Source organism: Mobula hypostoma, chromosome 20 (assembly GCF_963921235.1).
Source record: "Mobula hypostoma chromosome 20, sMobHyp1.1, whole genome shotgun sequence".
Classification (NCBI taxonomy): domain Eukaryota; kingdom Metazoa; phylum Chordata; class Chondrichthyes; order Myliobatiformes; family Myliobatidae; genus Mobula; species Mobula hypostoma.
In genome coordinates, this window is record NC_086116.1 from 13,789,474 (window position 1) to 13,816,510 (window position 27,037).

Here is a 27,037-nt window from a genome sequence, read left to right on the forward strand (position 1 = left end):
TAATTCCTACTGACTTCTCAACTAATCCATTGGACGGAGGGAAAAATTGACTAGATGTTGTATGAACAAAGCCCCATTCATGAGCAAAATGTCTCATACATTCACTATTGAATTGTGGACCATTGTCAGTGAAAACTTCATCAGGTACATCATGTCTGGAAAAAACTGATTTCATGCATGTAATTACATTCTCTGTAGTCGTTCTGCTCAGACCACATACTTCAGGATACAATGAGTAGTAATCTGTTATTAATAGATAATTTTTGTTGTCAGTTACAAAAAGATCAACGCCTACCTTCTGATAAGGTCTCTGAGGACTAGGATGTGGATGCAGTGGCTCCTTAAGGTTACTAGGTTGGTATTTAAGGCATATTTGATAAGAAGACACCAATTCTGCAATTTCTTGATTCATCCTGGGCCAAAACACCACTTCCCGAGCCCTTCTCTTACATTTTTCATTACCTAGGTGGCCTTCATGAATTTTCCCAAGCATTTCTTTTCGGAGACTTTTAGGAATCACAATTTTGCTACCTTTGTACAATATCCCATCCAATGTAAAATGTAAGAGAAGGGCTGGGGAAGTGATCTTTTCAGTTGATGACGTAATGTTACATGGATGTACTACGGGTTGCACTGTGTTGTCAATTTTAATCATGTGCTCTCCTGGAAGACAACCAAGCCCTTTGAACAAGTCATCACACTCTTTCATCAAGTATTCTGACTCTGCGTCACTGTCCAGGACTAAAACCCTTTTCACCAAATTCAGTCTCTCACAGGCAGATAAACCCAGTATTGACTGTACATTCTGTGGCACCACCACAAATGAAATTGTGTGCACACTATTTTTGTGTGATACTTTTGCCACATATGTTCCTTTAACTGGAATGCCTGCACCTGGATACCCAGTTACTTTTATATTTTTCTTATGTAACTTTGGTTTTGGCTTTAATGCATTAAACTCAGATTCTGCAAGAACATTTACTTGTGCTCCAGTATCAAGTTTAAACAGAATATTGTTTTGGTTCACTTTCAATGGAATAGTTCAATCATTCTTAATTTGTTTTCACAAAGCACATCTATATAAAACTCCTCAAGTTCATTTTCAAGCACTGCATTTACTTGTTTTATTTTCTTTCTACTTCTGCAACAGCATGAAAAATGATTACTCTTACCGCAGTTTTTGCACATTTTACCATACGCTGGACCCTGTTTTGGCCGGTGCTGCCGCCCACAGCGATCACACATCTTTTTTATCTCAGGTGACGTCTTGCTCCTTGTCGGTTTTGTTGTCATTTTATTATTTTTTCTAATATGTTCACACTTTTCCACAACGTCTACGTGGCAGCTCTCAGTGAAAAGTTCTTTAGCCTGCGACGTCACTGTTTCCAAACCTTTGCAAAACATCAAAGGTTTTTCCAAGTCTAAATCTTTTTCTCTTAACAGTCTTTCTCTCAGACCATTATCCCGAGTGCCACAAACAATTCTGTCTTTAATGAGAGAGTCTGTCAATTCTGCAAATGCGCATGTTTTGCTCCGGTGTCTCAATTCAGTGACATATTGATCAATTGTTTCAGCAGCTCTCTGCGTACATTTGAAAAATTTATGCCACTCATACGTCACATTACACTTCGGTATACAAAATGATTCAAATTTGTCCATTATCAACTTCAGATTTAAATTATCTCCATTTGCAAAAATAAAGTGATTATATACCTCAATTGCGTCGTCACCTATTACGTGGATTAGAAGCGCAGCTTCTGTTTTTTCCCGTTTTTTTCTGCTCTGATCACCGATAAATATATTTCAAAATGCTGCTTGAATTTTCTCCAGTTCTCAGCTATGTTCCCAGTCAGCTGAAGTGTCGGTGGAGGTTGCAAACCTTCCATTTTTAAAACTGTTAGCAAACACCAAAACGGTTTGAACTCTTTTTTCTTCAATTATCTTCGCTTCTCCCATGTTAGCGAACGTATTATTCTTCCAGACCGACTTCTGCCACCATGTTGTGTTCTTTATATTTATACGTACCGTGGGTTAACAATAAAGAATCATATTCTGGAAGATTTAGAACTTTTATTTACACAGCAACAAAACCAAACCACGTTTTTTCCAAGCCATGTTCTCGATCATTCTATCATTTCTGTGCATGCCCAGAACTCTCTCCAATCACGTTCTGACACGTCATATCACCACAGTCATGATAAGACCATAAGGCATAGGAGTAGAATTCAGCCATTCAGCCCATCGAGTTGCTCCACCATTTAAATCATGGCTGGTTTGTTTTCCCTCTCTTGTGACTTCACAGCATAACCTCTGACGCCCTTAATAACCAAGCAACTATCGAACTTCTGTTTTAAATATACCTTGGCATCTACAGCCATTTATGGCAGTGAATTTCAAAGATCCAGCACCTTCTGGTCAAAGAAATTCCTCCTCATCTCTGTTCTAAAGGGACACCCTTGTATTCTGAGACTGTACACTCTGGTTCTAGACTTCCCCACTATAGAAAACAACCTCAGAGTCAGAGTCAGGTTTAATATCACTGGCATATGACATGAAATTTATTGTTTTGCGGCAGCCGTATATTGCCATACATATTATTAAAAATAATTATAAATTACAATTTCAGCTTCTTCGAACTCATTTGTGAAACCGCTTAATTTCTGCCCTTTAATGTCTCTTTTTTCCTTTTCCAAGTGGATGGGATTCTGTTGGAGTCTGTGATCGACAGCTGTGTTCAAACTGCAGTTCTTTACGGAGGTGATTTCTACTTCTGGAGCTTATTGAGCAGTCATTTTTCAATATCTCCAGGATGCAGCCCAGAGGACACAAGTCTTCAGGGTGAGGACCTGCGGCCCTGTGGACGAACCGATTCCATGCCGGGGTCACCGACTGAAGTGTCACGAGAGAAGCAGAACATAGCAAACAACGGATTGGCTGTCAGCGGTCTCTGTACCTGGATGATTGTTTTCTCTCTCTCCCTCTTTTTCTCGATGATGGGAGAGAGTTTGCTGTCGATTCTTGAGTCAGAGAACTAGGAATAAAAGTGGCACAGCAGACAGTAACTTTGTAATCAGCAACTTGTTTTGTTTTGTTGGTCTTTCCTCTCGCTGTGCTAAAGGGGTGACACCTCTCTGTCTCTTGTTAGGGAGAGAGAGAGTCTGTGGCATGTCGAATTGCCAAGTAAACAATAGTTTTTTTGGACTGCTGATCATTGTCTCTCTTTGGAGGCTTTGCTTGGTGGGTGGTGGGCTCTGATGCTTCCTGCTGAAATAAGTGGGGGAGGGAAAGGGAGAGGGGGAGGGTTGATGCTTTGCTGTTGCTTGTGCGTGGGAGGGGGGGGCTTTGGGGTTCTAGCGTTTTACTGTCATTCATTCTTTGGGGTTCTCTTCTGTTTCATGGATGTCTGCGAAGAACAAGAATTTCAAGATGTAAAGTATACATTCCCTGATGTTAAGTGGAACCACTGAAACATTGATATTAATAAATATATATATATGTTAAATTAAATAAGTAGTTTAAAAAGCGAGGAAAAAATAGTGAGGTAGAGTTCATGAATTTACTGTCCATTTAGAAATCTGATAGTGGAGAGGAGGATGCTGTTTCTGAAATGTTGACTGTGTGTCTTCAGGCTCCTGTATCACCTCCTTGATTTTTTTTATAAGCATCCATTAGTCTCGTGAGACCATGGGCTTGCACCTTGGAAGGTTTCCAGGGCGCAGGCCTGGGCAAGGTTGTATGGTAGACCGGCAGTTGCCCATGCTGCAAGTCTCCCCTCTCCATGACACCGATGTTGTCCAAGGGAATGGCATTAGGACCCATACAGCTTGGCACCAGTGTCGTCACAGAGTAATGTGTGGTTAAGTGCCTTGCTCAAGGACACAACACGCTGCCTCAGCCAAGGCTCAAACTAGCGACCTTCAGATCACTAGATGAACTCCTTAACCACTTAGCCACGTGCCAACACACCTCCTTGATGGTAGCAATGAAAAGTAGGCATGTCCTGGGTGATGGGAGTCCTTAATGACACATGCCTCTCCATGTCCACTCTATCCAGGCCTCTCAATATTCAGTAGGCTTTAATAAAATCCAACCCTTGTGCCCCCCCAATTCTTCTAAACTCCATCATGTACCTGCTCAGAGCCCTCATACGCTCCTCATTTATGTTTCTCATTCATTCCCAGGATCATTCCTGTAAGCCTCCTCTGTACCGTCTCCAACGCCAACACATCTTTCCCTAGATACGGGGTGCAAAACTGTTCACAGGACTCCAAGTGTGGTCTGAGCAACATCTTATAACGCCTCAGCATTACATCCTTGCTTTTTTATTCTAGTTCTTTCAAAATGAATGCTAGCATTGCATTTGCCTTCCTTACTACCAACCCAACCTGCAGGTTAACTTTCTGGGAGTCCTGCATTAGGACTTCCAAGTCCCTTTGCACCTCCTATTTCTGAGTTCTCCTGGTTCCTTTTATCAAGGTTTTCAGCTGTGGAATTTATCCACACTTTCTCTTCAGGATTTCACGTACATTCAGTGTTACAGCATTGAAGCAGTGGCACAAATAGCTGAAGAGTGGAGGTAGTTGACAATTAGTGGAAGACGTTTAACCCCATGTTTGACCCAACACCATGGAGGTCACTCGAGCTTCAGAGTCTCTGGGCTAGATCAAGCTTGATTTGACCCATACCAACCGGTCAAGAAGACAGCCCAGAATGAATTTAGATTGCTGACTAGTTGACCCTTGAGACTTGTAGCAGGGTGTGGTGTGGTCAAGTTATCCAAAAAGTCCTTGCCAGGGTAAGGGCACAGCTTTCCCTTTGGTTAGTGCTGGAAGGGTTTTTTTTTTACAATAATTAACTACTAATTCTTTAAATGAATTTTAAAAATAAAGAGGAGGACATTAAAGAACCAGAAGCATTAAAATAAAGGCAAAAAACTAAAAATCTAACCATTCTTTGTACACACCTGCAAATGGTGTATCTGGCACGTCACCTGGAAAAGGCTTAGGGAATTGCTGTTATCTTTTTCCTATAGTGGGTGTGCGCAAGTCTAGAAGGATGTGTATAATGGGGGAATTAAGAGGTTTAGATGACATGTGAGGGGGAATTTTTCCACCACACACTGAGGGTTGGAATCTGAACTTACTGCCTGAGAAGGTGGTGAAGTGAGTTAGACCATAAGACCACAAGACCAAGGAGCAGAATTAGGCCATTTGGCCCATGGAGTCTGCTCCCCCATTCAATCATGACTAATCTTTTTTCCCCCTCCTCAGCCCCACTCCCTGGCTTTCTCCCCATAACATTTGATGGTGTGGCCATTCAAGAGCCTATCGAACTTTGCCTTAAGTACACCTAACAACCTGGCCCCCACAGCTGCCTGTAGTAACAAATTGCACAAATTCAACACCGTCTGGCAAAAAAAAATTCTCTGCATCTCTGTTTCAAATGGACGCCCCTCTATCCCGAGGCTGTGCCCTCTTGTCCTGAACTTCCCCACCATGGGAAACATACTTTTCACATCTACTCTGTATAGGCATTTCAACATTCAAAAGGTTTCAATGGAATCCACCCTCATCCTTTCAAATTACAGCAGGTACAGGCCCAGAGGCATCAAACGTTCATCATATGATAACCCTTTCATTCCCAGAACCATCCTTGTGAACCTCCTCTGCACCCTGTCCAATGCCAGCACATAAGGAGCCCAAAACTGTTCACAACACTCAAGATGAGGCCTCACCAGTACCCCATAAAGCCTCAGCATCACATCCCTGCTCTTATATTCTAGACCTCTTGAAATGAATGCCAACATTAGATTTGCCTTCCTCAACACTGACTCAGCTGCAAGTTAGCCTTTAGGCTGTTCTGCACAAGGACTCCCAAGTCCCTTTGCATCTCAGAGTTTTGGATTTTCTCCCTGTTTATTCTCATGATGTTTAAGTAACATGTAGACAAAAAACTAAACCACTAAGGCATTGATGGCTATGGACCAAGAGTTGGTAAATGAGGTTAGTAATCATAAGCATGGACATAGTAGGGAGAAGGGGCTGCCTTTTGTGCTGTATCACTCTATACCTTCACGATTTACAACAGCTTCATTTAAGTCTTGAACATATTTTCTCCTTTCCAGTGATCTCTCCTTGCCACAGCCTGCACCAGTGTTGAGGATTCCTGGGACATGTTCAACACTTTTCACCACCTGGGTGAGTTTACCCTCCTGGTGGCAGAGGTCACACCTACTCATCATTCCAGGTGTAAGATATGATGTTATATGACAGACAGTGAAGTTATTGCTTCATTAGTGCATGGTACAGCTCTCCCACAGTTAGCACTTGTCCCCGGATAGTGAAGTCTCTGTAGAGTTGACTGGGGAGGTCGTGGGAGAGGATGAGCCTTTTTCCCAGGCGTTGCTGATATTGAATAATCCTGAGTTGCGATTTAGGAGAATCACATGACTTGTTTGGCCAATTAAATCACAGTTAACTGCAAGTGAAAATAAAAAGAAACTATATTCTATAAAATATAAAAAGGGAAATACCCAGCAGAACAGGGAGTGTCTGTGGAAAGAGAAGCAAAATTAATGCATCAGGGTAAGGACACTTTGCTAGTAACTGAGAAAGAGAGAAGTCCAGTTAGTTTTTAATAGCAGAGAACGTGGGGGTTAACTACACATTACTTTGAATGTGGAGTCAAATATTAGCTGGAGTGGGTTAAGATGCCAGGTTTCTTTCCTAAAGGATAAAAATAACCCAGATATATTTTTATAATAACACACACAAAACACTGAAGGAACTCAGCAGGTCAAGCAGCATCTATGGAAAGGATTAAAGAGTCGATGTTTCAGGCCGAGACCTTCATGAGGATGGGAAAAGAAGGGAGAAGAAGTACCTTTCCAGTCCTGATGAAGGGTTTCAGCCTGAAATGTTAACTCTTCATTCCTCTCCATAGCCCTTCTGAGTTGCTCCAGCATTTTGTGTACGTTTCTCTAGATTTCCAGCATCCACAGAATCTCTTGTGTTTATGTATTTTATAATAATGTAGTTATTGTTATCATTGGTGCCATAATATTTCATTCTAGAAAATGCTTGGAATGTAAATCCTCTGGTTGGAATGTTCCTGGGTCATTAATCAAGGCCTTGTAATATCACACTAGTAACATAATGACTACTCTACTTGCAAGGAATACACATCTTTTTACCAAGAAAGAATACAGACAATGAATATACTGTGACAGAGATACAGCATATACCTCTTTCTTATCCCGAGCCTGACTTATTGAATTTGGTTTGAGATTCCCGCGCTATATAATTGCCCTAAAGCTTCTCATTTTTCCTAGTCGTCGCTATGCCTGTCAATCATTACATAATTCCCAGCAAACTCCTCTTCCTCCTTACTATATCACTCATGTCGCCGAACACAAATATTAACATCACAATTCAGCATCTTCATTCACAACTCTGTGCAACTTCCTTTACTTCCATAACTGCAACTTCCCCCAGCTTCTGTTTGCATAAAATTTGATTGACTGGAATGCTAACTCTGGGAATCAGGGACATTGGGTTGCTGTAGGGAAGTAGCACTGTAGTATTAAATCTCATTAAGTGACAGAACAGTCACCAGGGGTGGAATGGTCTCCCTCTGCAGCTATTTCTATGTCCCTCCTCCATCTAAATCCATGCTGCCTTCTGACTTACGAGGAGGCTGCACCTATTCCGTCACCATCCCAGTCACTGTAGGTTTCCACCTTCTCCCTGTGGCTACATGGGCTTCCTCTGGGTGATCTGGTTTCCCCCCACATCCAAAAGATTTGCAGATCATACATCATACTGAACTTTTGTCTTGGAGCAACTGATTGCGGTAGAAGCCTTAGGATCAAGACAAGCATCTTAAAATGACAATGAAAACCATCAAAGAATCACAGAGTCTTTATGGCAACCAGGAGAGATCAACTCAACATTAATGTGCACGTAGTTGACAATCACTATAACCAGAACGGCAGATGTTCTTCCTAATGAATGTTCCAATGTACATTATCAAAGAACAGCTGGAAATTTGCAAAATGCCAGTGCTAATATCAAATAAGTGGTTTACGTTGAGTGACATTATCTGCTTGCTTTAATTAATTGTGTATTTACCAATCTCTGGTCAGTACGGTAGCCAGCTCAGTCCACCATAAGAACATATGATATCGGAGCAAAATTAGTCCATTGAGCCCATTAAGTCTTCTCCAGCATTCAATCATACCTGAGTTTCTTTTCAACCCCATTTTCTTGACTTCTCTCCATAATCTTTGACCCCCTTATCAATCAAGAATCTATCAATCTCTGTCTTAAATACACCCAATGACTTGGACTCCACCACCTTCTATGGAAAGAATTTCCACAGATTCATCTCTCTGTGGCTGAATAAATTCCTCCTTGTCTCAGTTTTAAAGTGTGTTAAACTAAGACTAAATCCCTCTGGTCATAATCCCTCTTACCAGTGAAAATATCCTCTCCACATCCACTCAATTGAGGGCTTTCAGTACTCAGTTGGTTTTGATGAAATTCTCATCTCATTGTTCTGAACTCCATCAAGTACAGGCCATCAAGCAACCAAACTAAACTTTTCATTCCCAGGATCATTCTTGTGAATCTCTTCTGGACCATCCCCAGGGGCAGCGCACTCTTCCTTAGATATGCGGCCCAAACCTGCTTACAATATTCCATCCTGTCCCCTGATTCTATCTATAATCCCCAAAGTGGGCGCTTTGGCATTCCATTTTAGCATGCCATCTTTTGCTTGTTTCCACCAGATTGCTCAATGTTCTAGACAGAATAAGGAAATTTCAATACCTAACTGTGAACAAAGTATCTTCTCCAATAAAGCCCACAGGATGCTTAATATAAGAAAAATGGCTTGGTTTTGTTTTAGATAAGAGGAACAGAATTTGTTTTTTTTTCCTGCAGGAGCAAGGTGCAAAGGATTAGTGACCATAGAACCTAGAAGAGTACAGCACAGGAACAGGCCCTGTGGCCCACAATGTTGTGCCGAACCAGCTAAAAAGCAAATCAAAACCCCCAAACATAAATCCTTCCTACCTAGATAATTCCATACCCCTCCATTTTCCTCACATCCATGTGCCTAGCTAAACATCTCTTAAAAGCCTACAATGTATTTGCCTCTACCACCATACCAGCTTTCACATTCTAGGCATCTGTAACTCTCTGAGTAAATTACTTATACCTCACATCCCCTTTGAACCTACCCCCTCTCACCTTCAATTCATGCCCTCTGATATTTGACATTTCAACCCTGGGAAACAGATACTCTCTGCTTATTCTATCCATGCCTCTCATAATCTATTAAACCTCTATCAGATCTTCCCTCAGTCTCTGCTGCTCCAGAGAAAACAACACAAATTTATTCAGCTTCTGAAGATAGCACACATACTTTAAACCAGGCAGCATCCTGGTAAACCTCTTCAGCATCCTGGTAAACCTCTTCTGCATCCTCTCCAAAGCCTCAACATCCTTCCTATAGTGGGGTGATCAGAAATGTACACAATACTCCAGATGTGCTCTAACTAGAGTTTTATAAAGTTCCAACATAACCTCTTGACTTTTGAACTCAATCTCTCGACTACTAAAAGCAAGCTATCCATAAGTCTGTTTAACCAGCTTATCGACCTGTGTAGCCACGTTCTAGGGGCTACAAACTTGGATCCTAAGATCTCTCTGCTCAGCAATACTGTTAAGGATCTTGCCCTTAACAGTGTACTGTCTCCTTGCATTTGCCCTCCCAAGATACAACACCTCACATTTATCTGAGTTAAACTCCATCTGCCATTTCTCTGCCCATATCTGCAACTGATCTATCTTGCACTGTATTCTTTGCCCGTCTTCTACAATATCCACAACTCCACCAATCTTGGTATCATCTGCAGACTTACTGACTCAGCCATCTATGTTTTCATCCAGGTCATCTATGTACATTACAAACAGCAGAGGCCCCAGCACAGATCCCTGCAGAATACCACTAATTACTGACCTCTAGCTGGAATAACTTCCTTCGACCACTATCCTCTGTCTTCTATGCACAAGACAGTTCTGAATCCAACCAGCCATTTTGCTGTGGACCCCTTGCATCCTAATCATTAGGATTTGTCACGGTCTGGTCCGTCGATCTGTATTCCAGGTTTTCCGGTTTTCCATTGTTCTGTTGGGTGTTCTAGTTAAGGCACATGATATCTCGTTTGGGCAGACACATAAATATCTCCGGAGACCAGGCCTTGGCTGCTGGACTGTTCTTTTCCCTTCCCCCTGCAACCAGTGTCTGGAGCCTTGCCTGCAACCTTGTCAAGTTCAACCACTGGAGCAAGACTGGAGTCTTGCTGTGTCAAGATAAGAAACTGTCTGTTGTTGAGTTGGAACTGTCTCTGTGGCCACACTTTTGCTAGGTAGGTCTGGCTGTTTGCCGCTACCTTGTGTTAGGAACTGTCTCTTTGCGCCCTCGCCTCTGCTGGGTAGGTCTGGCTGTTTGCTGCTACCTTGAGTGGAGATCTGTCTCTCAGTGTTCTGTGTATGAGTCCTGGCCCTCCGTCCTGTTTCCAAGGAGGGGTCCTAGCTCTGTGTTCCATGTTCCTGTCTCTCAAGATGACCAAGGCTCTGTGTTCCTATTCTCGTCCTGTCCAGGTGCCTCGCCCAGCCCAGTGCTGGAGATTCCTCGTCTTGCCCAGGAGTCTCTCGTTTTGTCCTGTAGCCTCACCTAGTCCTGTCTCCCAAGACCACGTCACGTCTTTGCCTAGTTCTGGAGTCCGAGCCTGAGTCAAGACCCAGGTTCTGGGTCCTTGTCCAGTCTCTGGCTCGGAGTCCAAACCTAAGCCTCATCATGTCCTTGCCATGAAGAACCCAAGCCTCGTCCAGTCCTGTAGCCACGTCATGTCCTCGCCTAGTTCCGGGGTCTGAGCCCGTGTCAAGACCCAAGTTCTGGGTCCTTGTCCAGTCTCTGGCTCGGAGTCCAAGCCCAGGCTGCTAGTTCCCAGTTCCTTGTCCTGGTCCCGCTTGTCTAGCCAATGTCCTAGCCCAAGTCTGTGTTCCTGTCCCAACTCTCTAGTCAAGTCGTCATGTCCTGTTCCTAGTACTTCAGTGTCTGTGTCTTGCATTTGGGTCTGCTCCCAATGCCCCCCGTATGACAGGATTAGTCTCCCATGAGGGACTTTGTTATTAGCCTTACTAAAATCCATGCAGACAAATCCAATGCCCTACCCTCAATCTCCCTTGTCACCTTGTCAAAAAACTCAATCAAGTTGTTAAAACATGACCTGCCCCACACAAAGCCACAATGGCTCACCCTAATTGTGCTTTGGGTTTCTAAATGCTCATATCCTATCCCTAAGAATATTCTCCAGTAATTTCCCTACAAATGATGTGAGACTCACTGGTCAATAGTTTCCTGGATTTTCCCTTGTTTCCTTCTTAAATAGATATACAACTTCAGTCACTCGCCAGTCCTCCAGGACTTCACCTGTGCCTAGAGAGGACATGAAGATACTGGCTAGGACCCCAGCTATCTCGTCTTTTGCCTCCTTCAATAACCTGGGGTAAACCCCATCAGACCCTGGGGACTTATCCAGCTTAATACTTATTAGGAGGTCCAACACTTCTTCCTCCTTGACCTCTAAATGCCCTAACATATTTATACATTCAGCACTGATCTCCTAGCCCTCCATATCCTTTTCCTTGGTAAATACTGAAGTAAGGTACTTATTAAGTACCTCACACACATTCTCTACATCCAAGCAAATGTTCCCCCCCCCACCCTTTATCCTTAAGTGATCGCACCCTTTCTCTACTTATCCTCTTGCTATTGATGTATGTATGGAATGCTTTGGGATTCACCTTGATCGTACTTGCCAAGGACTTTTCATGGCCCAGCCTGGCTTCCTAATTCCCTTCTTTAGTTCTTTTCTTGCTTCGTTATATCCCTCATGTGCTTTGTTTGATCCTAAATTCCAAAGTTTTACATATTTTTCCTTTTTCTTCCTGATTAAATTCATCACCTCTCTAGACGTTCAAAGTTCTCTTCACTTTCCATTCCCATTCCTCCTTCTAACAGGAACATACCTTTTGAAGTCTGATGTGGACTTCAGAAAAAAAGGTGTTCCCAATTAACTCTACTCACTTCCTGCCCAATACACTCAAAAACTGCCCTACTCCAATTTAAAGCTCTCCCACAAGGACCGTACCTATCCTGATCTCTAGCTATCCTGAAAGTGGAGGAGTTGTGGGCACTGTTCCCTAACTGATCACTCACTGAAAGGTCAGTCACCTGGCCAGGCTCATTACCAACACCAGGTCCAGTTCCTTTTGTCTCCACCGTATCTGTGCTCAGGATGAGGCTTTTCATTCCAGAACTAATGATGTGTCTTCCTTCTTCAAAGAAAGGGGCTTTCCTTCCATCACCATCAATGCTGCCCTCACCCTCATCTCTTCTACTTTACGTACATCTGCCCTCACCCCATCCTCCTACCACCTGAACAGGGATAGGGTTCCTCTTGTCTTCAGCTACCACCCAACTAGACTCCATATCCAGTACATAATTTTCCATAACTTCCACCATCTCCAGCGGGATCCCACCACCAAACACATCTTTCCCTCACTCCCCACAACTTTCCTCTTTCTACAGGGTTCACTCCCTACGTGACTCCCTTGTCCACTTGTCCTTTCCCACTGATCTCCCTCCTGGTACTTATCCTTACAAGAGGAACAAGTGCCATACCTGCCCCTACTGCTCCCCCCTCACTACCATTCTGGGCCCCAAATAGTCCTTCCAAGTGAGGCAGCATTTCACCTGTGAGTGTGTTCGGGCTGTCAACAATATCCGGTGCTCCCGGTGTGCCCTCCTGTATATCAGTAACCCAATGTAGATTAGGAGACTGCTTCACTGAGCACCTAGGCTCTGTTCACCAGAAAAATTGGGATCTCCTGGTAGCCTCCCATTTCAATTCTACTTCTCATTCCCATTCGGACATGTCAGTCTATGGCCTCCTCCACTGCTGCGATGAGGTCACACGCAGGTTGGAGGAGTGACAGATTATATTCCGTCTGGGGAGCCTAATGGCATGAACATCAATTTCTCAAACTTCTGGTAGTTATCCCCCCCCCCCAACAAACATTTCCCATTTTCGTTTCCCTCTCTCACCTTATCTCATTACCTGCACATCACCTCCCTCTGGTGCTCCTCCCTCTTCCCTTTCTTCCATGGATTCTACCCTCTCCCATCAGATTCTCCCTTCTCCAGCTCTTTATCTCTTTCACCAATCAACTTTCCAGATCTTTACTTCACCCTCCCTCTCTCCCGCTTTCACCTTTCACCTACCCCCTTATACCTCTTCCTCCCCTCCTTCCATCTTCTTGCTCTGACTTCTCATTTTTTTCAGTCCTGATGAAGCATCTCAGCCCAAAAGTTGACAATTTATTCTTTCCCATAGATTCTGCCTGGCCTGCTGAGTTCCTCCAGCATTTAGTGTGTGTTACAGGTCCAGTACAGCCTCTCCTCTCATTGGACCACTCACATATTGATTTAATACACCTAACAAATTCTGCCCCATCTAAACCCCCTGCACTAAGAAGGTCCCAGCTTATGTTAGGGAAGTTGAAATCCCCCATAACAACCCTATTATTTTTACACATTTCCTTAATCTGATTACATATCTGTTCCTCAATGTCCTGGTGGCTACAGGGGTCTGTAGTTCAATCCCATCAGTGCTATTGCACCTTCCTATTCCTGAGTTCCAACCAAATAAACTCAGTGTCTGACCCTCCATTGCTTCTCCCGAATGCAGCTGTGATATTGTTCCTGATTATTGTCCTTCCCCCTTTACCTCCTTCTCTATCTTTTCTAAAGTTTTAAAAACCTGGTACATTAATCATCCATTCCTGCCCTTCTCACAACCAAGTTTCAGTAATGTCACAACCTCGTATTTCCATGTACTGATCCATGCTCTACGTGGTGCTGGGTGAATGGAAGCAAAATGGCAGGATGAACACTGCCTCCCCATCACCCATTTATTAAATCGAAGCAGATGGCTGATAAGCTCCATTGGATTTCTCCTCTGCTTTCTCAGCTGGTTCTCTCTGCCCAGGCAGTCGAAAATCTCACCCAGGGCTATCTGGCAAAATGCATTAGCCGTGTGACTTCTAGTATACAAATCTGACTCCTAACCTTGTGACTTTTGTGGGATGAAATAGAACTACTCGACCTCAGGGACAGAAATAATATGTCCTATTGCAAGACAAATGGTTCAATAAATTATGCATCAAACTGTCCATTTTTTACGATATTCACTGTGGCAATATTGAAGTTTATGCATAAAGGATTGTATATTTACAGCTCTATTGCTCAGAGCTTGTTTGGACTTGATGGAAACTCTGGGGACAAACGTACACGTTTGTTTTGTATTGACCTTTCGTGTTTAGTAATGTTGATTTAATGATGCTTTTGTTCACTCTCAATCACATGTTAGTGCATTGAGCAGAAAGGATTTAGCAGGAATTGTTAGCCTTTATACATTGCCATTAATGTGCTAAGACATTCTAAGGCACTTCACTGGGGAGCTATCAAAGAAAAATTCAAAGAAATTGTATTATCAAGGTACATATACGTCACCATATACAACCCTGAGATTTATTTTCTTGCAGGCATCTTCGATAAATCCATCATAGACTGATAACCATAATATAATCAGCGAAACACTGCACCAACTTGGGAGTTCAACCAGTGTGCAAAAGATAACAAACCCCAAATACAGAAATAAATGATAATAAAAATAAAAATCATTTTGAGAACATGAGATGATGAGCTTCTGAAAGCGAGGCCATTGTTGTGGGAATATTTCCATGATGGTGCAAGTGAAGTTGAGTGAAGTTATCCCCTTTGGTTGAAGAGCCTGATGGTTGAGGATTAATAATTGCTCCTGAATCCGGTGGCGTGAGTCCTGAGGCTCCTGTACCTTCCTGATGGCAGCAATGAGAGGAGAGCATGACCTGGGTGGTGGGGTCCCTGATGATGGATGCTGCTTTCCTGTGACAACACTTTGTGTAGATGTGCTCAATAGTGGGGAGGGCTTTACCCCTAATGGACTGAGACATATTCACCACCTTTTGTAGGATTTTCAGTTCAAGGTCATTGGTGTTTCCGTACTAGGCCGTGATGCAGCCAGTTAATATACTCTCCACCACATATCTGTAGAAGTTTGTTAAAGTTTTGGATGTCATGCCAAATCTTTGCAAACTCCTAAGGAAGTAGAGGGGCTTTCCTGTTTTCTTCGTAATTGCATTTTGTTCTGGGCCTGGGACAGGCCCTCCAAAATAATAGCCTAAGGAATTTAAGGTTGCTAACCTTCTCCAACTCTGATCCTTCGATGACGATTGTCTCATGGACCTCTGGTTTCCTTCTGAAGTCAATAATCAGCTTCTTGGTCATACTGACAAGATGGAGCAGATAAGCATCCATTCAAACAGATAGACCGACTAAGAAGTACTTTGAAGAAAAGGAGGTAGAAAGATATCAAAAGAGAATTCTGTCCTTGTCAGCTGATAGCAGTGGATTTTCTCAAGGAAGCCATTCAACTGAGAGATTTGTAGGAATACAATGAAACAGAGAAGCACAGCCTTGGATGAAATTGAAAATAAAGAAGAAAATGTGAAAATTTGACTTTTTTGGAGGCTTCCTACATTTCTCAGTGGTGGCTGTGGAATTCAAAGGCTTGTGCTGTGGCACACAGCTTCCAACCAGGAGGCCTGGCACACTTCCTTGCTAATTGACCATGATAGGAAAGATGCAGAGATGCCATTCAGTACAGGACAAAATGCTTGGAGTAGAGAGGGAGAAGAGCTCTCCAGTCTTGATATCATGTTCTTATTCCCAATTACTTGTGTAGAGGTTCTGAAATAACTCTCAGAGTCTACTGCAACACACATCAAAGTTGCTGGTGAACGCAGCGGGCCAAGCAGCATCTGTAGGAAGAGGTGCAGTCGACGTTTCAGGCCGAGACCCTTCGTCAGGACATACATTGAAGTTCTGACGAAGGGTCTCGGCCTGAAACGTCGACTGCACCTCTTCCTACAGATGCTGCTTGGCCTGCTGCGTTCACCAGCAACTTTGATGTGTGTTGCTTGAATTTCCAGCATCTGCAGAATTCCTGTTGTTTGCCTCAGAATCTACTCCAATGCTTTAATGCAAAATATTTAGTCCTGAAATGTTAAGTCTGCGTCTTTGTCCACAGATGCCTGACCTGCTGAATATTTGCAGCATTTTTTGTTTCATTTTGGAATTCCAGCATCTGTGACGCTTTGCTTTTGGTTTCTTTTTGCAAGCTCAGAACAAGGAAACAGACAGTATTTTGCAAAAGTTTGGAAGCCATTTAGAAACCAGATCAGATTCTTCAGTTCCAATTTAAATACAAACTTTACAAAGATAATGTTGCTGCTAATTCCACCACAAGAGCAGGTAATAACAACAGGACATACTGTGTGTGTGTGTGTGTGTGTGTGTGTGTGTGTGTATGTATGTATATGTGTGTGTATGTATATATATATATATAGTTCCACAGGCATAATGTCACACAAACACAATAACAATTGATTTTTGGTGACCTTTTTAAAAAATCTACAAAAAGACTGATTAATTTTTGTTTTGTCAGTTGAGTTGTAAACTATTGCAAGTATAACAAATTGAATGTCATTGTCAGCCATGTGGTATATCACCTCTCATGAGATGACCATAACTCATTTCCCACTTTCTCGTTTCAGACTTCTCTCATCAAGCTGCACAAGTAATGATATCTATCATTTCTTTTGACATACCTGTTTTTTTATATCTAAAAACAATTTGATGGAGATAAAATAAAGCAACTCATAAAGCAAGAGGGCAAGGCCAAGTGTGTCTCAAAAACTGACAGGAGAAAAGGTCTTCAACATATGTGCAAAGGAAGTAAAAGGAAGATCTTGTTGGGGGTGTTGAGATATTACACACTTCAACTTGCGATAGGATCTAGGTGCGACAAGTTGACAAACATCTGAAGAAATTGGCTGTAAAGTCCAGGTGATATCTCACTTGAGAGGGAAACTATAGTCTGCTATTCTAGCCAATGCAGCCTGGAAGATTATAGGCTTCACAGATTGTGATCTTAAAAGCCAAAATACTCAACTCATCTTCTGTTGAGGTCATAGGATCACAGCATAAGAACTTTACTTTCTTTTTCTTAAAATGGAAAACTTTAGTGCCAGAGACTCGATAATTGTAATATTTACTGGGTGATTCAGTGCTGTAAACCATTGGATGGATATTTTCCTTTCATATATGTGATCCAACAATGAATCACATAACCCTAAGGTGAATGTTGCCTTGACAGGATCTCTAAGCATGTTATAAAAACCTTTCTCTTAATATTAATGACCTCACTGTGACCAATGGCACATTCTATGACTGCTAGAAATTAAGATGGTCAAATTGCACAGAGGAAGTTCCCATCAGCAACGGAAGGGTTTCAGCCCAAAACATCAAGTCTTTCTTCCTCTCCATTGATGCTGTCCGATCTGCTGAGTTCTTCCAGCATTTTGTGTGTGTTACTCTGGATTTCCAGCATCTGCAGAATCTCGTGTGTTTATAAATAATCTATCTGTCTTTTTAAAAGATTTCTATTGCAACTATGTGGCAAGGTGGGAAAGCAGAAGACAATGAGACAATGCGTCCATTGAATGGAAAGGAAGGGGAAATTGTAATTGTTAAGCATTGAACTTTAATGCATGTGCCAACTATAAGATTGGAGTTTGTGGAAGGAAGTTCTGAGGAAAGGAGTTCCACAGCTCTTTGGACTGATGTATGTTGATATTTGTTGGCCTAGGGGAAGGCATGTTATGTATCTAAAACATGGCATTTGGCCTCTACAATGTAGGGTTCAATAGAACCATAGTTGTCAGCAGGCTTATTTGATGATGGTATTTTGGTCAACCATCGTTAAAAGAATTTGTGTCTATTGCAGGAGAAATAATAGGAAACTAAGGGTCTAATGACAGAGAGGAGTTTAATGTAGTTAATATCACAAAATAAAAATTCTGGTAGAATTAAAGGAACTAAAAGGTAACAAAGTCCTAGGATACAGTAGACATCTACACTATAACGAATGATTTAGTGATGATCTTCTTTGATTGACGGGATTTTAAACCATTCCGAACAGATTATAAGGAAGTAAACCAAGCACTGGCATTCATGTAAGGAAGGTGAGACGTACAGATTTAAAGACCAGTTAAACTGAAAATAGCTGCCAGTGAAAGGCTGGAATTGATTATTAACGATGTAATAGTGAGGCACTTAGAAATCATGATGTAGCTAGCCATGAATTGTTTGGAAGGGGAAGTTACGTTTGACAAATATGGTGTAATAAGCAGAGCAGATCAGGAGTGCCCAGTTCAATGTGATATATCTGGGTTTACAAACATTACAGAAGTTTGTTAATCATAATCAATAATTATTATTGTCACATAAGACCCTAAGGCTATAAGATATAGGAGCAGAATTAGGTCATTTGGCCCATTGAGTCTGTTCCACCATTTCCTCATGGCTGATCCATTTTCCCAATCTCCTGCCTTCTCCCCTTATCCCTTCATGCCCTGACTAATCAAGAATCTATCAACCTCAGCCTTAAATATACACAATGAATTGGCCTCCACAGCCACCTGTAGCAATGAATTCCACAGATACACCACTATCTGGCTAAAGGAATTAATTTATTTATTGACACACACTGTGAAATAGGCCCTTCCAGCCCTTTGAGTCACACCGCCCAGAAATCCCCCAATTTAATCTAGCCTAACCACAGGACAATTTACAATGTCCACTTAACTCACCAACCGGTAGGTGTTTGGTCTGTGAGAGGAAACTGGAGCACCCAAAGGAAACCCATGTGATCACGGGGTGAAAGTACAAACTCGAGCCGGAATTAAAACCAGGTGGCCCGTACAGTTATGTGTTGTGCTAACCACTACGCTGCCGTAGCTCCCTAAATCTTCCTCATCATCTTTTTAAAAGGATGCCCCTCTATTCTGAGGCTGTGTCCTCTGGTCTTAGACTCCCCCACCTCAGGTACAGTGAAAAACCTTTGTTTTGCAATGTCGTCCTTACACATCATTTCACCACATTAGTACATCAAGGAAGTACAAGAGAAGGGCAATACAAAATACAGAATATACATTCAGTGGCCAGTTTATTACTCCTGTACCTAATAAAGTGGCCACCAAGGATATATTCATCATCTTCTGCTATTGTAGCCCATCCACTTCAAGGTTCAACATGTTGTGCATTCAGAGATGCTCTTCAGCACACCACTGTTGTAACACATGGTTATTTCAGTTACCGTCACCTTCATGTCACCTTGAACCAGTCTGGCTATTCTCCCCTGACCTCTCTCATTAACGAGGCATTTTCGCCCACTGAACTGCCACTCACTGGAGGTTTTTTCTGTTTCTCGAACCATTCTCTGTAAACCCTAGAGACTATTGTATGTGAAAATCCCAAGAGGTGAGTAGTTTCTGAAATACTCAAGCCACCTCGTCTGTCACCAGCAGTCATTCCGTGGTCAAAGTCACTTAGCTCACATTTCTTCCCCATTCTGTTATTCGGTTGGAACAACTCTTGACCATGTCCGCAAGCTCTTGTGCATTGAGTTGCTGCCATATGATTTGCTGTTTATATATAAGTGTATCTAATAAACTGGCCACTGACTGTAGTATTACAGTTACAGAGAAAGTGCTGTACAGGCAAACAATAAGGTGCAAGACCATGATGAGGTAAATTGTGAGGTGAATACTCAATCCTACCATACAAGAGGTCAGTTCAATAATCTTACAACAGCAGGAGCAGTGGACTAATGCGCTGGATCAAGGCTGCATGTCCCAGAGAGAATAGCCACTGACATCTTCTTCATAGGTGAACCAGTCACCGACTTCTGCTATTGCCTACTGAAACAGAGAAAAGTTGGAGGCCAGACCTTGCTGGCTAGTTTCCATAAACCTGTTTTGTAAACGTGTTCTAGGTGACAATTAAAATGAGAATCCATTTCTAATCTTCAGAAATCCAATTAGGCTCCTGGTCCTTGCCACCGCGTGAAGACTCATCAAAGCAACAGGTGGATGCAACTGTAAGCAGGCTGACATTTTAAATTTCAGACTTATATGGAAACGATGAAGTACCAAAGTCACCAATGATTGATAAAAGTCTGGCAGAGAACCGAGTATTTCCGTGAAACATGGCACTGATGGCTGCTTATGAGATGAAAATAGGAACTTAGCAGAGCCACTGCGTCTGTGCAAGTGCCAAGACTCTATTTTAAATTTCCAATTTGTTGGCCTGTCTGACACTTTCCTGGATTTTAGCCATAGATTGAAGTATAAAGAATAGATCAGTGATGAGAAAGCTGTCAGGATAAATTAAATCATTAATTTGTTGTTTGAGTGTTTATTTTTTTGATTTGGGTTATAAGCAATGAATAAAAAGAAGATGGTAATGTACTTGTGATATGTAAATAATATATGCTAAAGTCCAAATGCAAGAGAGAAAATTGCAATCAAATGAATCTCATCATGCATCCCTACCATTATTCAATAGATAATAATATTCTTTGGGGTTAGCTAAATGGAAATATAATCATCACTAATGAGGGAATATTTTCAATGCCTTCTCAAAATACCCATGTTAATGACTAGAGTGTTTCATCCAGGAGTGCTAACTCTGTAAGTATTACACTGAAAATAGCTCATTTCATTCTGTTAAATTGTACTGCAGACCTTCCAACTCAATTCTGAAACTGTCTTTTCCTGACCTTTACGTTAGCTGCTTGTTTTATTGACTCAATGCAAATGATGGGCGCACTGGAAAAAAAACACATGCACAGATCTCTACTCATTTGATAGCTTGTTTCCAAAATGCATTGGATCATTTACGGCTCGAAATTACAACTAATCACATTTTTAATGAAGACCCCACTGCTTCACAAATCCAAAAGACCTCATTATGATGCTCAACAATTATTTTCCTTGGACCTTATCACTTTATGCTGAAAATTTGAAGAGACTTTTAAGGACTAAAAAATGTTTGGCTGCAGGCTTTTCTTGAATTCCTTTCAATTTCAGCTCTGTTGGACATTTTATAGAAAAAGAAGCAAATCTAATTTTAATAAGGAAACAATTTTTTGAGCAATGATTCCTGAAAGACTACAAATTTCATCCAGGGAAGGACTGTGATATTCCAGGCATACATATATAGCCTAGGATATTTTTTGTTATCTAATATACAACTGAGTCCCTACTGAGCATTTTAATCACAAACTGTAGCAACAGAACCAGTGTGGCAGATGGTGCAATCACCAGAATACCAGCATTTCTTTGTCAAAAGTTCTCTGAATAATTTGGGATTTTGATGATACGGATGAGGGAAAACTATTTTCACCATCAGGAGAGTCAGTAATGAGAAAGTATAGATTTTAAACTCTTGTCAAAAAAGGACAAGATAATTGAGAAGAGCCATATAGTTATAAGACATTACAACATAGAAACAGCCACTTCAGCCCATCTATTATTCTGCTTAGAACCATCATTTTGCCTCTGGACCATATCTCTACATACCAGTCCCATCCATCTCGTATCCAAACTTCTCTTAAACGTTGAAATCAAAACTGCATCCACCATTTCTGCTGGCAGCTTGTTCCATGCTCTCAACACTCTTTGAGTGAAGAAGTTCCCCCTTATGTTTTCATTGAACATTTCACCTTTCACCCTTAACCGATGACCTCTAATCTCACTCAACCTCAGTGGAAAAAGCCTGCTTGCATTTATCCTATCTATACCGCTATAATTTTGTATACCTTAAAAGAGATAATTTTTAAGCAGCAGATCATTATAGTCTGCAATGCACTGCCTGAGGGAATCAGATTTGGGAAAAAGTTTCGAAAGGGAATTAGTTGAGGAAAATTTTCTGCCATTATGGGGAGAGAGCAGGAGTACGCCAACGGAATCAGAATCAGGTTTAATATCACTGTATGAGTCGTGAAATATTTTGTTTTGAGGCAGATGTACATTGAAATACAATTTTAAAATATATAAATTACGATAAGAAATGTATATTAAAATGTTTAAATTAAATGAGTAGAGCAAGAAGAGAGCAGAAAAAGGAAAAATCGTGAAGTAGTGTACATGTACATTGTGCATTCAGAAAGTTGATGGTGATGGGGAAGAAGCTGTTCCTAAAATGTTGAGTGTGTGTCTTCAGGCTTCTGTACCACCTCCTTGATGGTAGAAATGAGAAGAAGGCATGGCCTGGTTGATGTGGGTCCTTAATGATGGACGCTGCCCTTTGAGATATAAAGCTGGCAAATAAAGCAAGACTTGTATTGAATAATCCCTTGACATTTTACTTTTCTGCAGCCAAGGGAGAATGAATTACTTATTTTAAATAAAAGCATTTATCCGTTCTAATTTAAAAAAAATAGAAACAATTAGGTCAGATAGCAAATGTTGAAAGAGTAGCAGTTATTTTAGATCAGGTTTTATCTCAGCTTATCTGAGCTCTCTACTTTTTGGTCTTAGTTGAAATAATTGTAAACATAAGCGTTTAATTTTGAGGTGTATACAGAAAATCATTTCATATTTTCCACAGAAAGACAGGTAAGCTTCCTAGTGAGTCCTGGTTTCCAACAACATGTTAATGCATAAAGAATAATTGAATAATTGAATTATTCCTTTGTTTACACAGCCTGGCTGGTAAAGTAGGTGAACACTTCACATAGCTGCTATTGAAAAGTGGGGATGTTTTGTAAGGAGCAAGCAATTGTCCCACCAGATTACCACTCAGGCCAATATCTGCCCCTCTTTCTCATACAGTTCACAGCAGGGTATTTGTTGTGGTACAATGAAGTTAGCTCAACAACCACAGTATATGGTTGGTAATTAATATAAAAATATAATTAGCTTTTTTAAATTCAGATCTGTATCAGAAGGACTTTAACATATATAGGTAGGCAATAATATGCATGCACATGTGAAGATTTGGGATAAGTTATTGGTGATCCTGGAAACAGCTGGAAATGATTGGATTAAAGTCAGACATCTTAGGTCATGGTGATTGGAGAAAGATACACCATAGAAACAGGCCCTTTGGCCAAATTACCCACCGATTAACACTAATCCCATTTCTTCTCCCCATATTCCCTTCAATTGTCCCCAGATTCTGCCACACGCCATCACACCAGGGGAATTTTACGGAGACCAATCAACCTCCTAACCCAGATCTTTTTGAATGTGGGAGGATACAGGAACATGCGGTTAAAGAAAGCCAAGTAGAACATTCAGCTCCACACAGCACCCGAAGTCAGGATTGAACCCCGATCACTGGAGCTGTGAGTTAGCAGTTCCACCAAATGTGTCACTCTGCCACCCATATCTTGCACTGATTCTCGACAGTTCAGCAGGTGCCCCATTCCAGGTGTGTTTTATTCAGGATAAGCCTGGCATTCCGTGGGTTGTGATCCCTATGGCTTCACCAGAAGTACAACTGAAAGTGGCTGCACAGGTGTGGCAGTGAACCAGGTTCGCTCAGAACTGGCCATCATAAACACACTTTTGCTGCATATGCCCTGACTGTGCATAGGTTCATGCTCTTTACTGCCCATTAAAGAAAAAGGATGTGAAATACAAACTCCTGTATGAAACCCACCACCTATTCAAAGATCTGTTTCCTCTACCTAAATTCAGCTCTGCTAATGAAACTTATACACTCGTGGAGAACAGTCATCTTACTGTGGTCCTGGAGTCATATGTAGCCCAGACCAGTGAGGAAGGAGGATTTCTATAGAATATTCTGAGTGTTCATGGCAAAATGTGTATGGATAGAATCAACTTGTGCTTCTGTTCATTTTTTCTGTCCTTGATAATCGTTTTTATATTCGTAAGTCCTTCAGTGTTTCAGTGTTTTGTATGTCACCATCATTGCGGGAGGTTCTAGGCACATTCCACTTCTAGGTGGTGCTCTCAGTTAGGTTCAGCAAGTTCAGCACCAAGTTAATCAATGACCAGTGTTGGCTTGATCTTGTCAATGCTGTAAGGAAAGTGCTGGTTTCAGTCTTCCCCAGGAATGGAAAAGTCTACAGAAAGTGGTGGACACAGCCCTTGCCTCCCCGCCACTGAGCCCATTTACAAGGAGCGCTGCCACAAGAAAGCAGCATCTATCATCCAGGCCATATTCTCTTCTCACTTTTATCATCAAGGCAGGAGGTACAAAAGCCTTAGGTCCCACACTACCAGGTTCAGGAAACAGTTATCACCTTAAAACCACCAGGCTCCTGAACCAGCGTGGATAACTTCACTCACCGCAACTCTGAATTTATTCTACAATCTACAGAGTCAGTGTCCTCAGTATTTATGTTTGCAATATTTATCATCTTCTGCACACTACTTTGTCTGCCTTTACTTATGCATAGTTTTTCCATAAATTCTATTGCATTTCTTTATTTTCTTGTAAATGTCTGGAAGTAAATGAATCTCGTTAGTATTTGATGGCATATGTGTGCTTTGAAAATATACTTACTTTGATTTTGACTTTTACTTGACTTTGTATCTCCAGACATTACTACAGCTGATGGTCCATCTCAATGTTGCTAGCAGATCATTGCACATTTTTTTGCAGCATGTTCACCTCTATTACCTACAAGAACATAAGAAAATAGGAGCAGGAGATGGCGACAAACTTGGCCCATTATTGGACAGGATCTCAGCTCTTCTTCTGTGCTAGCTCCCAATATCCTTTAAATTCTCAATTAAAAAAAAAATCTACCTTTTCTTTAAATACCTCCATTGATCCAGACACTACTGGAGATTTACTGCCTTCTGTGAGTAGAAATTACATTGCCACCTTGTCCTGTCATTACGTCCCCACTTTCAAATCTCTCAGGTTGGTGGAAATATCTAAACATTGATTCTGTTGTGCTCCTTTTAGATGATATGTCTCAATAAGATTACCCTGTTTTCTTCTACACTTCAAAGAATACAGATATAACTTCTTTCTTAAGCTATTTGTCAGAGGGCAATGCTCTCATCTCAGGGATTAGACCAGTCAATCTTTTCTTAACTGTTTCCATTGCTAGGATATCCTTTCTTAAATAAATCTGTACAAGGATCTATTCTATCCCCCCCCCCTCCATTCCACATCCACTTTCTGGCCCACATGTAACAATAAACCCTTATTATTGCCTCATTTTGGTCATGCTAATTACTCACTAAATGATTTTTTTTATCTTTATCACCAAATGTTACAGAAATAAATTTAATCAAATTTTAACCTCAGTAATGTATTTGGAAATCGTGGCACTTTAGCCTTTTGTAAAGTATATGAATATATAATGGAAAGCCATGTAAAATGTCTCAGGTGTTTTGCAAGAATAACATCCTACTACAACTCACTGACCTGTAAATTTTTGATTTTTGGTAGCTGCAGGCTTGTCTTCGAGATGATGCTTCACTACACTCATGAATAAAGAGATTGGAATAATTCTCGCCATCTTATTCCACCTTTCCTTACTTTGCATGCAATACTTTGAAACTGAAAAAAGAGCCCAGGTGATCTGATAAGCTTTTGAAGGGGATGCCTTTACAAATGCCCCTTTGTATCCCTTCTCAACATGATTCCCACTGCCAAGCTTCATTTGGGTAAGGAAAGCATTGTTGCTGCCTGATTTTGTTCATACCTCTATTCTCTACAGCTCAGAACCCCCTTTAGTTAATTTTGCACGTTTACTGTTCTTAGCTCGGGTGTTCAGCTCTACCAATCTGATGAAGGCACAGACCGATTTGTTATTACCACTATTATAAATCAGATTTGTCTGTATATATGTTAAGTCATTCACTCAACACGAGAGTCTAAGGATGTATAAAACTTCATTCCTAACAGCCCTGTGTTTATTTACAGCATTGAAGTTTCCAGTGAGAATTCGCTGAGATAAGAATGCTGACATAATTTCATTTGTTCTGCCCACTTGACATTCATTTCACAATCTCAGACACCAGGGCAGCTTGTGATGGAAAAAATTCTGAGCCCAGCCTGCTGGCAAATGTATCATCCTTAAATGTCATCCAATGCGTTTTCAGGGAAGGTTACACGTAGAAAACACTGGTGCTGCTTTGTCAAGACTTTTGTCTTCAGGTAATCTCTCTAAGTATAAAAAGCAAACTGCATGAATATTTATCTAGGTGCAGTTTTACAGTAACCTTCCTGCACATAACATTCTTCACAGACAACTTTTCTGGACATCTCCTTAATAACGAACAAATTCAAAGGTCAAAGCGCTGCCAAGCGGTTAACTAACACTGAGCTATTTTAACAGCAGATTTAGAATGTACCAGGCAATGCTCAAAACATTTGCGATTCAGGATACCTTGATGAAACTTTGGAGTGCATCATTATTTTCCAAGGAACAATATCTCAGCACACTATCAAAAAAACACTCACATAAAGAACAACTTGCAATGTTCACGACAGTGATCGATACAACCAATAAAGTAGCAGTAATTGTTCTTATTGCAAAGAATTCAGGCTGCTTAAGTAGTGCCTTCACCTAGGAAAAGAATCACTTCCATTAAATGACACTGACGTTAAAAATTAAAATTCACAGTTAGGGATACTACAGATTCTCTCACATAAATGTAATGATTGTACACCTTAGTGAGCTTAATTTAATAGCCTTTTGCGTTAAAGGGGCTGGTTGTAGACCAAAATGCACTTTAAGCTATCTCTTGGCACAAGGGATCACCACTAAAATTATGACCGCAGATTTAAAGGGGCATTGTTCTCAGGAATTTATAGCTGATAGATTACTACAATAAATAGACCTGTAATCCCCTTCCTGACTACAATATTTTAACCAGCCAATCATTTATGGTATATTTAACAAATAAAAAGTAACTTGTGTTAAAACACATGGAGGGGGGAGTTCTACTCTATAACCAACTGAAGCACA

At 41.2% G+C, this 27,037-nt stretch overlaps 1 long non-coding RNA gene across 1 annotated transcript; it reads right to left on the reverse strand.

The window, feature by feature from the left end:
- Nucleotides 1-2,576: 2,576 nt before the first annotated feature.
- Nucleotides 2,577-26,616, reverse strand: LOC134359170 (uncharacterized). Its single transcript, XR_010021056.1, has 3 exons — nucleotides 26,530-26,616; nucleotides 24,613-24,729; nucleotides 2,577-3,403 (listed from the first exon to the last, which is right to left on the reverse strand). It is a non-coding gene; the product is annotated as an uncharacterized LOC134359170 (long non-coding RNA).
- Between the last annotated feature and the right edge of the window lie 421 nt (nucleotides 26,617-27,037).